Here is a 16,957-nt window from a genome sequence, read left to right on the forward strand (position 1 = left end):
CTGCCACTGTTTTCCAGGAGCACAGGGCTGAAGTAAAGTTTAATATTGTCAAACTGAATAAAAGCAAATGCACGAGAGAGAGAGAGAGAGAGAGAGAGAGAGAGAGAGAGAGAGAAATAATATATTTATGCAGAGAGTATATACATGTTATAAACACATGTTTGTTCAATATATCAGTCTATATTGGCCAGTGGTCTCTTCAAATAAAGATGATTCCTGCTCTCTCTCCCCACTTCTGCTCTTTATTTGTGACCTACTCAAATGAAAAACTAGAGACAGAAGACAGAAAGTCCAAAGGGAAGAATTGCCTTTGAGGTTTTTAGATTTTAAAACTTGTAGTATAAATATCACACTGGCAACTTTTCCACCTGAACAGAAGGTGTGAGAAGCAGTGAAAACAAAGAGAGCTTCTGCGTGCATATTAGGGTGCTGATGGTGGCCAAGGAGGCTGTGATCTGAAGAGCTGTGGTCAGGCGATCATGAAAGTTCAGTGTGATCCTTGTTGACCCCCCCAGTGGTCCATCACTCACCATCCTCCCAGCTTGGTGGAGCTGAAACCCTGTATCCAAGCTGTTTTGCAACCACCCACCTATACCTGAGGCTCACTGGGTCAGAGCCTGTGAGAGAGTAATGATTGCTCAGGAGCTACCTACACATTTCTCTCCCCCTACACATTTCTCACTCAGGGCACTGAGCTTTCGCCCATGTGTTTCCAGCCCAGACTTGGAGAGGAGAGAGCAGGCGTGAGCCATAAGGAAAAGAGTTGGAAGGTGAGGACGTTCTTTGAAAACCAAGCTTTGTTTGCAGCCCTATCTCTTTTAAGTTTCAGTTTGTTTATTCCTAACAAACAGGAGATGAGCAGTTCTGGATATAATTATTTAAAGGAGGGGCCAACATGACGGAGAAGTAGGGGGATCCGAACTTCCCTCGACTCCCAAGCAAAGAAGTGTTGAGGCCAAAGGATTTTGAACCCCAGGAGTCCGGGAGGAAAAATGACAGTCGTGCTTCCAGGGACCCACCGGGACAACCTGACAGGCCATAGGTGCATGATTGAGAACTGGGAGAGATAAAACGAATGGAGGGGAGGGATCCCCTTCCACAGAGAGACAAAGGGAAGAGAAAGAGCCACTGGGGAAGTGTAGGACTGTATCTAGACAAGAGAAAAACCTCGGACCAGAACGAAGAAAGATCCAATCTCTAACTGCGGGACTTTCTCAGGACTGGTACCGGCTGCCCAGATGGTGCACCTGGGGAGGAGGGGAGCCAGCCTCAGGCTCGATGGTAGGTCAGGGGCGCAGGCCACAGTAGGAGAAAGAGATCCCCTCCGTGGAGTGCTGTGGAACAGGACAAAGCCTGAGGCGCCCACCAGCCAGAGACCATTTATTGGGAGGGGAGCTGCACTTCCCCAGTACTGGGGCACCCAGAGAAGAAGTTTGAATCCCAGCCAAGCACCAAGGAAACAGGGGAGTCAGTGGGGTGAGCCAAACCACCTCCTCGTTTATGCCCACAGCATAGTGAGGATGGCTTAAACAGAGTGGTTAGGGACACCAGGTCTGTGGAGGATACACTGGGGTGGGGGTGGGGGGGTCACCATTTTTCTCCCCACCACGACCGAGGTGGGGCCTCAGGGATCAGACAGTGGGCCCACAGTGGAGGCGAGACCTGCCCACACCAAACCACGCCCCTCGGTGGTAAATGCATATCTACTGGAAAGGGATAGATGCTGAGGAACCAGATGGCCCCTCCTCGAGACTAGCGTTGCTGCATTGCCTAGATTAATTCTTGGACAATTCTTGTTATATAGATATATTCTTCCTTCCTTTTCTCCTTCTTATCTGTTCCCTCCTCTAGTCTAGTTACTCTGGTTGTTGGTTTGTTTAAGCAGATATATTTAATCCATTCTCTTGATACATGTTCCACACCTCCTTCTTTATTCTCCATTCTGCCTCTCTCAATTAAGCCATATAGTTTCTCTATCTGGATAACGTTATTTTCTTTTTCTTTTTCCCCACCTCCTTCTTTATGTTCCTTTCTCTCTCTCTGGATTAGGCTGTGTAGTTTCTCTGGTGAATTTTTTTTTTCTTTCTTTTTCCCTGGCCCTGTCATTTCTCTCTTTGTATGGGATAAGGCCTCTCCCATCAGCACTGCCTCCACCCTGTTGTTTACTTGTAACTGGTTATTCTGGTTTTCTGTTTTTCTTGTTTTCGGGGGGGGGGGGGTTGTTTTGTTTTGTGTGTGTGTTTGTGTGTTTTTGTTTTCTGTTTGTCTGTTTTCCTTTTCAAGGCTACTTCAACGAACAAATCAACGCACACCTGGGGGAGGGTCCAAAACATCACTACAAGTCACAACAACAGAGGGCAAGTAACACTCTCCAAAACACACCTCCTGAAGGGCCTGGCCCTGGACAATGTATGACCCCTCTTTAATATAGTAGTGCTCACAGGTGCAGGGCACATAACAAGCTTTAAAAACACATAAGGGACAGAAAACTAGCCAAAATGATGAAACGGAAGAATTCTCCTCAAAAGAAATTCCAGGAAGAAGTGACAGCTGAAGAATTGATCAAAACAGATATAAACAATATAACTGAAAAAGAATTTAGAATAATAGTCATAAGATTAAATCCCTGGGCTTGAAAAAAGCTTAGAAGACAGCAGAGAATCTTATTGCAGAGATCAAAGAACCAAAAAATAGTCATGATGAATTAAAAAATGCTATAAATGAGGTGCAAAATAAAATAGAGGTGACCACAGTGTGGATTGAAGCGGCAGAGGGGAGAATAGGTGAATTAGAAGATAAAATTACGCAAAAAGAGGAAGTGAGAAAAAGAGACATAAAAAAATCCAGGATCACAGGGGGAGAATTAGAGAACTAAGTGACTCAATCAAATGGAACAATATCCATATCATAGGACAAGAGACATCACTACAACCATGAAACCTATGGATAACACAATGACTCTAAACTCCTATCTGTCAATAATAACACTGAATATAAATGGGCTCAATGCTCCAATCAAAAGACATAGGGTATCAGAATAGATAAAAAAAACAAGACCCATCTATTTTCTGTCTACAAGAGACCCATTTTAGACCTGAGGACACCTTTAGATTGAAAGTGAGTGGGGGGCGCCTGGGTGGCTTGGTCGGTTAAGCGTCTGACTTTGGCTCAGGTCATGATCTCACAGTCCATGAGTTCAAGCCCCGTCGGCTCTGTGCTGACAGCTCAGAGCCTGGAGCCTGTTTCAGATTCTGTGTCTCTCTCTCTCTCTGATCCTCCCCTGTTCATGCTGTCTCTGTCTCAAAAATAAATAAACGTTAAATAAATAAATAAATAAATAAATGAAAGTGAGTGGATGGAGAGCCATCTATCATGCTACCAGAAGTCAAAAAGAAAGCTGGAGTAGCCATACTAATATCAGACAAACTAGATTTTAAATTAAAGGCTGTAACAAGAGACGAATAAGGGCATTATATAAGAACAATAGGGTCTATCCATCAGGAAGGGATAAAAATTATAAATGTCTATGCACTGAATTCAGAAGCACCCAAATATATAAAACAATTAATTACAAATATAAGCAATTTTATTGGTAAGAATGTGGTAATTGCAGGGGACATTAATACTCCACTTACAACAATGGACAGATCATCTACACAGAAAATCAATAAAGAAACAATGGCCCTGAATGATACACTGGACCAGATGGACTTGACAGATATATTTAGAACTCTACATCCTAAAGCAGCAGAATATACTTTCTCCTCGAGTGCACGTGGAACATTCACCAAGATATATCACATACTGGGTCACAAAACAGTCCTCAAAAATATACAAGAATTGAGATCATACCATGCACACTTTCAGATCACAATGTTATGAAACTTGAAATCAACCACAACAAAAAGTCTGGAAAACCTCCAAAAGCATGGAGGATAAAGAACATCCTACTGGGGCGCCTGCGTGGCTCAGTCGGTTAAGTGTCCAACTTCGGCTCAAGTCATGATCTCACGGTCCGTGGGTTCGAGCCCCGCATTGGGCTCTGTGCTGACACCTCAGAGCCTGGAGCCTGTTTCAGATTCTGTGTCTCCCTCTTTCTCTGACCCTCCCCTGTTCATGTTCTCTGTCTCAAAAATAAATAAATGTTAAAAAAAAATTAAAAAAAAAAAAAAGAACACCCTACCAAAGAATGAATGGGTCAACCAGGCAATTAGAGAAGAAATTTAAAAATATATGTAAACAAATGAAAATGAAAACACAATAACCCAAGCCCTTTGGGATGCAGCAAAGGAAAATACACTGCAATCCAGACCTACCTCAAGAAACAAGAAAAATCCCAAATACAAAATCTAACAGCACACCAAAAGGAACTAGAAACAGAATAGCAAAGAAATCCTAAACCCAGCAGAAGAAGAGAAATAATAAAGATCAGAGCAGAAATAAATATAGAATCCAAACAACAACAACAACAACAACAACAAAAACAGTAGAACAGATTAATGAAACCAAGAGTTGGTTTTTTGAAAAAATAAACAAAATTGATAAACCTCTAGCCAGGCTTCTCAAAAAGAAAAGAGAAAGGATACAAATAGATAAAATCATGGATGAAAATGGATTTATTACAACCAATCCCTCAGAAATACAAGCAATTATCAGGGAATACTATGAAAAATTATATGCCAACAAACTAGACAACCTGGAAGAAATGCACAAATCCCTAAACACCCACACACTATCAAAACTCAAACAGGAAGAAATAGGAAACTTGAACAGACCCATAACTAGTAAAGAAATTGAATAAGTCATCAAAAATTTCCCAACAACTAAGAGTCCTGGACCAGATGGCTTCTCTGGGGAATTCTACCAGACAATTAAAGCAAAGTTAATACCTATCCTTCTCAATCTTTTCCAAAAAATAGAAATGGAAGGAAAACTTCTGGACTCATCGCATGAAGCCAGCATTACTTTGATTCCCAAACCAGACAGAGACCCCACAAAAAAAGAAGAACTACAGGCCAATATCCCTGATGAATATGGATGCAAAAATTCTCAACAAGATACTAGCAAATCAAATTCAACAACATATAAAAAGAATTATTCACCATGATCAAGTGGGATTCATTTCTGGGCTGCAGGGCTGGTTCAATATTCGCAAATCAATCAATGTGATACATCACATTAATAAAAGAAAGGATAAGAACCATATGATCCTGTCAATAGATGCAGAAAAAACATTTGACAAAATACAGCATCTTTCTTAATAAAAACCCTCAAGAAACTCACGATAGAAGGAACATACTCAAACATCATAAAAGCCATATATGAAAAGCCCATAGCTAATATCATCCTCCATGGGGAAAAACTGAGAGCTTTCTCCCTGAGATCAGGAACACGACAGGGATGTTCACCTTCCCCACTGTTGTTTAACAATGTTGGAAGTCCTAGCATCAGCAATCAGACAAAAGAATAAAATAAAAGGAATCAAAATTGGCAAAGAAGAAGTCAAACTTTCACTCTTTGCAGACGACATGACACTCGACGTGGAAAACCCAAAGTCTCTACCAAAACCAGCATTCTTCTCAAAGCTCAAACAAACAATCCTAAAATTTGTATGGAACCACAAAAGACCTCGAATAGTCAAAGTAATACTGAAGAAGAAAACCAAAGTGTGAGGCATCACAATCCCAGACTTTAGCCACTACTACAAAGTTGTAATCATCAAGAAAGTATGGTATTGACACAAAAACAGACACATAGGCCAATAAAATAGAATAGACAACTCAGAATTGGACCCACAAATGTTATGGCCAACTAATCTTTGACAAAGCAGGAAAGAGTATCCAATGGAAAAAAAGACAGTCTCTTTAGCAAATGATGCTGGGAGAACTGGACAGCAACATGTAGAAGAATGAACCTAGGCCACTTTCTTACACCATTCACAAAAATAAACTCAAAATGGACAAAAGACCTAAATGTGAGACAGGAAACCATCAAAACCCAAGAGGAGAAAGCAGGCAACAACCTCTGACCTCAGCCACAGCAATTTCTTAATCGACACATCTCCAAAGGCAAGGGAATTCAAAGCAAAAATGAACTATTGAGACCTCATCAACATAAAAATCTTCTGCATTGCAAAGGAAACAATCAACAAAACTAAAAGACAACTGACAAAATGGGAAAAGATATTTGCAAGTGACATATCAGATAAAGGGCTACTATCCAAAATCTATAAAGAACTCGCCAAACTCTACACCCGAAAAACAAATAATCCAGTGAAGAAATGGGCAGAAGACATGAATAGACACTTTTCTAAAGAAGACATCCAAATGTCCAACAGACACATAAAACAATGCTCAATGTCACTCATCACTAGAGAAACACAAATCAAAGCCACACTGAGATACCACCTCACACCAGAGTGGCTAAAATGAACAAATCAGAAGATTATAGATGCTGGAGAAGATGTGGAGAAATGGGAACCCTCTTACACTGTTGGTGGGAATGCAAACTGGTGCAGCCACTCGAAAACAGTGTGGAGATTCCTCAAAAAAATTAAAAGTAGAACTACCCTATGACCCAGCAATAGCACTGCTAGGAATCTACCCAAGGGATACAGGAATGCTGATGCATAGGGGAACATTACTCCCAATGTTTATAGCAGCACTTTCAACAATAGCCAAATTATGGAAAGAACATAAATGTCCATAAACTGATGAACTGATAAAGAAGAGATGGTTTATATATACAACGGAATACTACTTGGCAATGAGAAAGAATAAAATCATCCCATATGCAGCAATGTGGATGGCACTGGAGGGTATTATGCTAAGTGAAATAAGTCAGTCAGAGAAAGACAGATATCATATGTTTTCATTCATATGTGGATGTTGAGAAACTTAACAGAAGAATGTGAGGGAAGGGAAGGGGGGAAAATCACTACAGAGAGGGAGGGAGGCAAACCATAATAGACTCTTAAATACAGAGAACAAACTGAGGGTTGATGGGGGTTGGGGGAGAGGGGAAAGTGGGTAATGGGCACTGAGAAGGGCACTTGTTGGGATGAGCACTGGGTGTGGTATGTAAGGAATGAATCACGGGAATCTACCCCCAAAACCAAGAGCGCACTGTATATACTGTATGTTAGCCAACTTGACAATAAATTGTATTAAAAAATAGATAAAATATATTAAATATGTGAATAAAAATATTAAAGATAGATGATATATCGATGATAGATAGATAAAAATAATAAATAAGTAAAAAGCACAGGAAGGAGACTTTGGTTCCGGATGCAGATTTGGTTCTAGATTGCTATATATTAGGTTGCTTATGTGACCTTCAGACAAGTCACTTTACCTCTCTGGACTTGAGTTTCTTCCCTTGCAACAGATCATGAGTTTCGTCATATGTAATGTGAGCAATGTGCCTTACACATGTGTGGTTACACATTAGAACATTTGAGGAGACCTTTTTTTTTTTTAATCAGATGTCCAGGCCTCTACCCAGGCCAATTAAATCAGAATCTCTGGAAAGTGGATCCCAGGCATAGATGTTTTTTAAAGTTCCCCCGTGTGTGTGTTTTTTTAATGTTTATTTGTTTATTTTGAAAGAGAAAAAGAGTGTGAGTGCAGCGCTTAGACAGAGGAGTGACAGAAAGAGATGGTGAGAGAGAAATCGAGAGAGAGAGAGAGAGAGAGAGAGAGAATATGAATCCCAAGCAGGCTCCATACTGTCAGCACAAAGCATAACTCAGGGCCTGAACCCATGAACCATGAGATCATGACCTGAGCCAAAACCAAGCGTCAGAAGCTTAACAGATTGAGCTACCCAGGAACCCTCCCTCCATGTGATTTTAATGTGCAGCCAAGTTAAAAACCCAATGAACTAGGTGATTTTTAAGAGTTCTTCCAGGTTTAAGATTCAAAGTACCAGACACTTGATAGAACAAGATAAAGTAGATAGCCCATTGTTTGAATTGAAAGGGGTCAGTGAATATAGTGTGATGCAAATAAAAGTTATGCACTCATGATTTGGGGCAACCATTTGAAAAGCTGAGCCCAATGTGGTGAAAAGATATACGAATCTGGACAAAGATCATGGGATTGACCAATGAACCTAGAGATCAGCATCCTGGGAGATTTGCTACATTTGTTAACCAATAAATATTTAGTGAGCACTATAGGCCAACTGCTGCCAAACTCTATAGTTGAAACACAGGCAAAATGGGACATGTCCACACTACCAGCGGAGACACTAATCATTTCTCTGTAGGCATCATGAAATGCCTCATGGAGGAGGTAGCATTTGAATGAAACCTTAAGAATGGCTGGAAGTATATGCACACGTGGAACTCAGGTTGGGGGTGGGAAGCACATTGGAGACGGGAGAAAGAGGGTAAACAAAGAAACAAAGCTCCATGCTTCACACTAAGCGAAACTGAACTCTGTGCTTCTCCAAACACAGCTCTTTCGCATCGCCATACCTTTAATCAAGGTATTCTTCCTGCCTCTGACATCTCTCCTCTTTTTACGTGGACAAGTCGCGTCATTTCTAAAGAACCAACTGAGAGTAACTTCCTCTAGGATACCATCACTGAGGCATCAGGTCTGTCTCCCAGTACTTCCCCATGTTTGCCTCCATTGTGAGACTTACACATAATAGCCCCCATCGTGCTGTGAGCTATTCAAGGGCAGGAATGTCCCACATATTCATATTCATTCACGGTCTGGTTTCCAATGTCTATCACATGTCCTGGCTCTTATAGGTCTTCAGTAAGTATTTATTTAGTTGGTCTAAAAAAATAGTCTTTTTAAGAAGATAGATTTTATCATTCTTGAGCTCAAATTTTTTTTTTAATGATTTCTTGTTTACTTTTAATAAAATCCAGACTCTTTACTGGGGTCTACAAAGTCCTAGATGATTTGGACCCACGTGTTTTTCTAACCTTTAATCTTTCCTTCTTTTTCACTACGTACATAAAACAAACTTGAAAGTCTTGAGGCACAAGTAAATTAACTACCCGCCAGGACAAAACTTAACTCTTCTTACAAGGAAAATGAAGAAATACAGATAATCACACTGTGGCATCCAGCATACAATCAGAACTTTCTAGTTATGTGAAAAAGCATGAAAATGTGACCCAAATCCAAGAGAGAAATCAGTCAATAGGAACAGATACAGAAATGAAAGGGATGATGGGATTAGCAGAAAGGGTTTTAAAACAGCCATTAGAGGGGTGCCTGGGTGGCTCAGTCGGTTAAGCTTCTGACTTGGGCGCAGGTGATCTGACAGCTTGTGAGTTTGATCCCCGTGTCAGGCTCTGTGCTGACAGGTCAGAGCCTGGAGCCTGCTTTGGATTCTGTGTCTCCTTCTCTCTCTGCCCCTCCCCTGCTTGCACTCTGTCTCTCTCAAAAATAAACAAACATTAAAAAAAAATTTTTTTTAATAGCCATTAGAGGAGATAAAATAACATAACTAAAAAAAAACTCAGTTAATCTCAAAGAATGCAGGAAAGGAGGAAAAAGGAACGAAGAACAGATGGCCCAAATGGAAAACAAAAAGCAAGATGGAAGACTCGATCCCAGTTAAAGGTAAATAAACACTCCAATTAAAAGACAAAGATTGGGGCTCCTGGGTAGCTTAGTCGGTTGGCCGTTCGACTTTGGCTCAGGTCATTATCTCACAGTTTGTGAGTTCAAGCCCCACATCAGGCTCTGGGTTGATAGCTCAGAGCCTAGAGCCTGCCTCAGATTCTGGGTCTTCCTCTCTCTTTGCCCCTCCCCCACTAGCACTCTGTTTCTCTCTCTCTCTCTCTTAAAAATAAACATTTAAAAAAATTTTTTTAAAAGACAAAGATTGTCTGACTGGATAAAAGCAAAACTGAAAATAATCACATGGGAAATGGCAAATGTCCAGTTTGACCAAGTTATCAGGTGTGAAAAGTTAAGTAATGGGAGATAAGACTGGAAAGTCTGACTGAAGCCAAATTATGTTGGGTCATAGATGTCAAACCCTATACTTATTTCAGGTGCTTGTGTCTTCTGTGTGCAAATAAATAGTCCACCCCATAAAATGGAATGACTTTCTGGAAGAACAGGTATAAAGCTGACTTATTTTCCAGAATGTTTTAGTTCATAAGAAAAGCAAAGCTTTCTCCCTTCTGCTTCTTACCTTCCTCGTGAGGAAACAGGGTGGCCATGGTCATGCATCAGCTGCCCAAGCCACCAATGCATAAATAAGCCAGGTGACAAACAAAACGTCAACCTTTAAGCTACATACTATGATCTTTCTTTTAAAAGTGAAAATGTACTTGGACACTGGAGAAAGTAATAAGTTTAGTCTTCTCTTGTCATTAAATCAATAAAGAAATTAAAGAAAACATTACTCAAAACTGTGGTTCTTGGGAGATATCGCTTTTTTTTTATTATTGTCATTATTATTATTGTTATTTCATTTTTCAGTGGCCACCGAGTATAAAAGTTCCTGGAGTTAAAGGCATAGCAAGATATAGAAAAGATATTGCTTTTGCCTGAGTTTCATGAAGCTGATATCAATCTTTTATTTCATAAACGTCAGGCTGGTTATTGCGTTAAACGTAGGCTTTGGTGCATTAAAAGTGGCAGTGACAGGAATACAAATAAGAGAATCCCCAAGGATACTAAGCAGGGGCCTGGGGAAGGACTGGCTTCCCTCCGACACCCGGAGAATGAAATTCAGGAAAGGTCACGCAGCAGCCAGACTTTGGAGATAAATCTAAGCTCAACTGACTCCGTGAATAACTCAGCGGTACAGTTTTTGCCATTGTTTTTTTCTCAGCCAGAAGAGAAAAGACAAAGGATTTGAGCCTCAGAGGGAGGTCTGGATGTGGGGAGGTCTAAAAAGGCCCCGACTTGCCTCAGAAGATCTGGAGTTTACCCCCCAATTCAGCCGCCCCCAATAGCGCCCTCTGGAGGCCTCAGTTAGATCTGCAAGATAACAGCATTTTTGAGCACTCTTTCTAAAAGTCCTTTCTGGCTTGAAATTTTAAGGACCTAGTACATACCTATAGGGAGCAATCAGTGACATCTGGAAAATACTCTCCAAATACCAGTTGTCCTGATGCCAATCACAACCTTGAGAGGAGTGAAGGGTAGAGCTGAGTAAAGCGAGTTTTACCTAAACTGATGGACGAGCAGTTAGCTAACCAACTGATAGCTCTGGTCCTAGGTCACAGGTCCTCTGGCTTCCAACAACACGTGCTCTATCCTATCCGTCACTGCCTTTCAACAAATAGAATATAAGGCTTGTTTAAAGGGTACGTTCAGGCAAAACGGGGAAACAGTGCTTTTGAGCTCTTCAGGATGAATTTGGATCTGGGATCAAACAATAAAATGGAATGGGGTTATCCATCAGATCAGGATTAAGAATGGAGTTTGCCTACTTCTGAGTATATACTCAAAAGAATTGAAAACATGTCTTCAAACAAATCTTTGAACACAGATGCCATTAGTGCCAGGGGATAAGAACTTTAGGCAGTACATCTGGATAATTTCTCCATTGGCAAACTCTTGACTTCCAAAGTCCCAAGTGCCTACTCTTGCCTTTCCTCATTACTATTCCCTTCAGGTACCTCATACCCTGGTCAGACCACAGGACAATTTTACCTGCCCTACACTTTCCTGACATTATATCCCTGCTCACACTATTCCCTCAGTCTGTATTGGATTCTATGCCTTCATCTAAACATATCTCCGCAATTCTGAGAGGCATTGTCTGATGCTTCCAGATGGAAGGGCGTCTCTCCCTTTCTCGTCTGTATACTTTACTTCTTTCCTATAATTATTCCTGAACTTGGCTCAACTCCCCTCTTAAACAGTACATTCCTTTAAGGCTAGAGGAATGTAGATTGTCACAGCACATGGACTTAGGGACTCAAACCAATCTTATCTTGATCTTTACGGTGCCAAGAGTACTTAACTGCCATCTCACTTTGGATATTAAACAGCAAATGCACAATAATATTTGTTGAGTGTTATTTCTTTACTTATTCATTTTCTTTTAAAGCCACTTCAACATTAAAGCTCTTTTTCAATATTTACTCATTAATTTATTTTACAACTCGCTTTTGGAGTAATATTATGTAATACCAAAACAAATTTACAAAATAGCCATGGACTTCTATGAATATTTTTAGGGAATTTTCTTCTACAATTTTCTAAGGAAAAAAAGGAGGTACTAAAGATCAAGACTCAGGATCTCTTTCCCATGTCACCAGGAGAACCTTAGCCTTCAAGAATGTTCCTTGTGACAGGTTTTTAAAGCTCCCAGACGAAAACATGCTGAACTGAAAGGAAATACTTTCTTTTCATTGCTTTAAACCCTTATTCACTTGACTACTAAAACACATACCTAATCATAGCACATATTTAAAGTCATGAAATATTTTCAGTGCACTGCCTGAGGCAAATGATGTATTGTATATTCATCCCACAGTTCAGTAAATTCTGGATACAAAGACGTAAACCGATGCTCTCAAGTGATCGTGTCAGCGCAAACAAACTTCCCTTAAAAAACAGTTCTTCCTCTCCAGAATTTGATTTTCTTTCTGAAAGATGGTATTCTTTAGATATGTCTCAGGTGACATACATAAATCTAGGCTACAGATCTTTCCTACACTCATCAAAGTACATTCTGCCCTGTGACCGAATCACTTCCGCACAGGTGAGGCTCTTCCTGCTGTTCCTAGCAGGTTAGAGCTGCCCCCTAAAAGCCTTACGTCCAAGTAGGCATTTGCTAAATGAAATAAAAATTCTCCATTGAATTTGCCAGAGTTCTGATCAACCCCCCGCCACTGTTTTGATGTCTCTCAGGAAGTGCTGGCTACCTCAGGGAGTTAGCAGGTAGCAGACATGAATCACAATGTGGCGAGCCAAGCGCCTCTCTTTGTCAGAGACTGAGAAACTGGTTTACGAACCTCTGTATTTTATCCATTTGCTTCTGTAAATCCTGTGGTCTCTGCAACTTTGCCTTTTCCAGCAATTCTACCACCAGTATCTTTAGGGATTTTTGTCCCTCTCTCACATTGTACAGTAGACCACTAGAATGAATGGAAGATTATTTGTGAAACTCTGTTACCATGCGTGAGGTACTGTGCTAGATGCCTAGAGATTAAATCGCGAGAACAAATATGGCCGCTTACATGGTGGACCTCACAGTCTGGTGGGTGAAGACAGACTGTCAGTCAAATCATGACACAATAAATGGCTTACAGATGCCGTAAGCGCTACATAGAACAGCATGTACTGTTGAGGTGGTAAGAGGGTTTACAGGAGGCTCTGAGCTGTTCAGGAATGACAGGGATCACTTCCGCGAGATAGTGAAGCACTAGCTGAGAACTGACTTGTGAGTGGGAGCTGACAGTGGAGGTGAGCATTCCAGGCAGAGCTAGTGGCATGTGCAAATGGCCTGTGGGAAGGAGTCTGGAAGTTATGAGGGGCTGAAAGTCAGGTTGTAGGGCTAGAGCAAAGAGAGTTAGAGAGCGGGGAGAGAGAGAGACCTAGAGAGGAAGGACCATGTCAAGTCATACAGGCCCTTAGCTCTACATTCCAGGGTCCTTATTCTATGAGTCTCAGAAGTCAAAGGAGAATTTTAAGCAGAGGGTTGACCTAATTGGATTTCGGCTTCAAAACCAGTGTAAAAATTACTGATACAAAAGGAGGAGAGGGCAGCAAACTGAGGGGAAGAAATAGTAACCAGCAGATTAATATTAACAATGTTTTCATTAGTGAGCCTTTGCTGTGTCCCACTCTCAGTCCTAAATTGACCATTTAGTCTTAGAGAAGCAATCCATTTGAAGTCATCTCCAAGTAGATCCTTGACAACCCAACCTGCCGTATTAACTTGCCGGCCTTCAGAGGTACTAATGGAAACGAGGGGAGAAAGAGCATCTTCTGTGGCCCGCTCCTAGAACGTGTGGTGCACCTGCTGGCAGTCACTAACTCACTCGGTTTCAGCATGAGATGAGCTCAGAGGCCACCTGAGTATGCCGTTCCCTGGGCCTCTGGTAACTACAGTGTCACTGTGCAGCCAGCTCCAAACCGCATTCCTGTCCCGGAAGGCCATGACTGAGTGAGGACCTCAGTCGCATGCCACCTCACTCTTGCGGGAATGCTGAGCATGTGACTTTAAGTTATAGGTCCATCACATTATTTTTGTATATGAACCAATCCCTCTCTTTGCTTTCCCTCTAGGGTGTTTTTAATGACAATGATTCCTCACTATAGCCTTGAGCTTAATACATAATAGGGGACTGTCTGACAAGTGAGGAAGCTTTTTTCCTTTCTTTTTTTTTTTTTTTTTTTTTTTTGAGAGAGAGAGAGAGAGGGAGAGAAGGAGAATCCCAAGCAGGCTTCATGCCATCAGCACAGAGCCCAGTGAGGGGCTCCATCTCACAAACCTCAAGATCGTGACCTGAACCGATATCAAGAGTCAGACGCTTAACCGACTGCACCACCCAGGTGCCCCAAGGAAGCTTTTTAAATGAGAACCCCATCAACTTGTGCACTTAATCATCTTTATGCGGATGATACAACTAAATTTGGGACTACTGTTTATTTAGAAAGACTCCTTAAATATCAAAGACATTCTACCTGACGTCCTGAACCTTTATCGTCAATCCTATCTTCCTAATGAAACTAAATAGTCTGGTCGTGGCGGGCTCACTGATTGTCAAACCTGCTGTGTCCACAAACCCAAGAGCGACTCTATAAAAGTCCCCTTGTCCTCTCCCTTGGTTGAAATTCCACCAGCCATCAGGGTCTATATTTCTAACAATACCTCTTCTGTTGAGCTCTTCCTGATTACTGCCCCTGAAGAGGCCATGATAACTTTCTTCTCTAAATCTTCCAAAGCTTTTAGAACACAGTTTGCCTTTTAGACCAATGCCCCCGCGCACACACTCCCTAGGTTGTAAGTTGTTTGAAGGCAAGGGCTTCAACAATGACCATCTACTGCCTGCTGGTGGTGTTTGCAGAGTGCGCTCCATGCGTTGAATGTAACTGACATGCAGATGGTCCCCGAGAGCCCCAAACTTAATCCCAGTCCTCCCAAGGCTGTCTCAGCAATGCAGGGAAATATGTTTCTCATGTTTGAGCTACTATTTCCATCAGCAAGGCTGGGTCTTCTTGTTGCCAAGATAATCATACATAAACCTACAAAAATGGTTTGCAATCCCATGCATGTAAATGTGTGAAAATCACTGACGAGAGTAACGGGTATGTATCTGCTACTGTATCCAGAAAACTTACTTATGTAGGTAAGCAGCTCTTTGCTTTTCCTACAGAACTTTGTACTGCTAAGGAATTGGGGCCACTCTGATCCTTGTACTCATAGTACCCGGAGCTATGTCTGGTTGATAGAAGCCCCACAAATATTTGTGATTCTGGTATGTTTTGCCACCATGATGAAAGTACTCCATTATAACAGTGTTATCCCTTCCCAGACACATTTCCATTTTAAAAAGGACACCTGCAGAAAATAAAGCTTGTCCTACATCTTTAATAAAGTTGGCTGCTGCTTCTTTGAACCACAGCTATGGGATGGCCCACTCACCTCTCAGAAGATTCTCTGCTCTCCCAGCTCTATTTTGAGTTTGCCAACAGCAGGGACAGAGTCGTGCATGCATCTGTCAGTCACCTGGCACAGAAGTGAGCAGACAGAAAGAATACAGTAAAGATTTGGTATTTCTGACCATATTATGTGCACAATCTCATAATTGTGGGAGAGAGTACACCGCATTGCCCCTTCCAATCCCAGCTCCAGGAATGGACACTACTGAGCACCAGGCTATCCTATGCCAGAACATTCTCACCCACACTGAAGAAGACACGTTCAGGTCTTCCAAAAGGGCCAGAACTAAGCAGTCAAAAGAGGATCAATAAAACAAGGATTTGGCTCTGTTACTTGTGAACTTGACTTTTTTTACCTACATCATCACCAAGAGATGGTCAGTCCACTAAACCTGAATGCCCTCTTTATCCTGTCAAGGAAAAAGTCCATCTTTGACAGCCCTGCCTGTAGAAATTCATCCTGATACTGAGCCTGTCTTCCATGTAGCTTCCTACTATTGGAGGAAAAATTAGGTCCTTAATGACAGGGATTTTTGTCTTTTTTTCTTTGTTTAATTCTTAGTTAACATACAGTATAGTCTTGGCTTCAGGAGTAGAACCCAGTGCTCATCCCAACAAGTGCCCTCCATAATGCCCATCACACCTTTAGCCCATTCCCCACCTACCTCTCCCCTCCAGCAACCCTCAGTTTGTTCTCTTTTATAAGCGTCTCTTATGGTTTGCCTCCCTCTCTGTTTTTATCTTATTTTTCCTTCCCTTCCCTTCTGTTAGCTGTTGTCTTTTTCAAATTCCACCTATGAGTGAAATCATGTGATATTTATCTTTCTCTGACTGGCTTATTTTGCTAAGCAAATACCCTCTAGTTCCATCGATATTGTTGTAAGTGACAGGGTTTCATTCTTTTTCACCTCCAAGTAGTATTCCATTGTGTGTGTGTGTGTGTGTGTATTTACATATAGATATATATATGTTTATATATATATATATATATATACACACATATGTATGTATGTGTATATAATGTATATATATATAAAAGATATAGATATAGATATATATAGATATATATAGATATATATATATATACACACACACATATCTTTTAGATATATATATAAAACCCCAGTGTCTAGAACAGAGCCTGGCACAGAGTAGCACGCAATACTTTTCAAATGAATGAATGAATAAATAAGTCCTCACTCTGCTTCTCAGAGCCACATGGAATAAGTCTCCCTCCTTCCACATACCACCTTTTTAGACAATGAAGCCCCTCACCTTTCTGCTAAAATTTCTCCAAGACAAATTTCCACGCTGCTTCACTATCCTGGTCAGTCTTCTCTGACCACTAAATC

The 16,957-nt window shown here is 41.2% G+C and overlaps 1 long non-coding RNA gene across 2 annotated transcripts in view; it reads right to left on the bottom strand.

Moving 5' to 3' along the window:
* Nucleotides 1-16,957, bottom strand: part of LOC109492687 — a 72,052-nt gene that overhangs the window by 37,745 nt on the left and 17,350 nt on the right. For both annotated transcript variants that reach the window (XR_002736920.2, XR_006587309.1), the window contains exon 2: nucleotides 15,589-15,672. This is a non-coding gene — a long non-coding RNA (uncharacterized LOC109492687). The remainder of the gene's footprint in view (nucleotides 1-15,588; nucleotides 15,673-16,957) is intronic.

This window comes from Felis catus, chromosome D2 (genome assembly GCF_018350175.1).
Source record: "Felis catus isolate Fca126 chromosome D2, F.catus_Fca126_mat1.0, whole genome shotgun sequence".
Classification (NCBI taxonomy): domain Eukaryota; kingdom Metazoa; phylum Chordata; class Mammalia; order Carnivora; family Felidae; genus Felis; species Felis catus.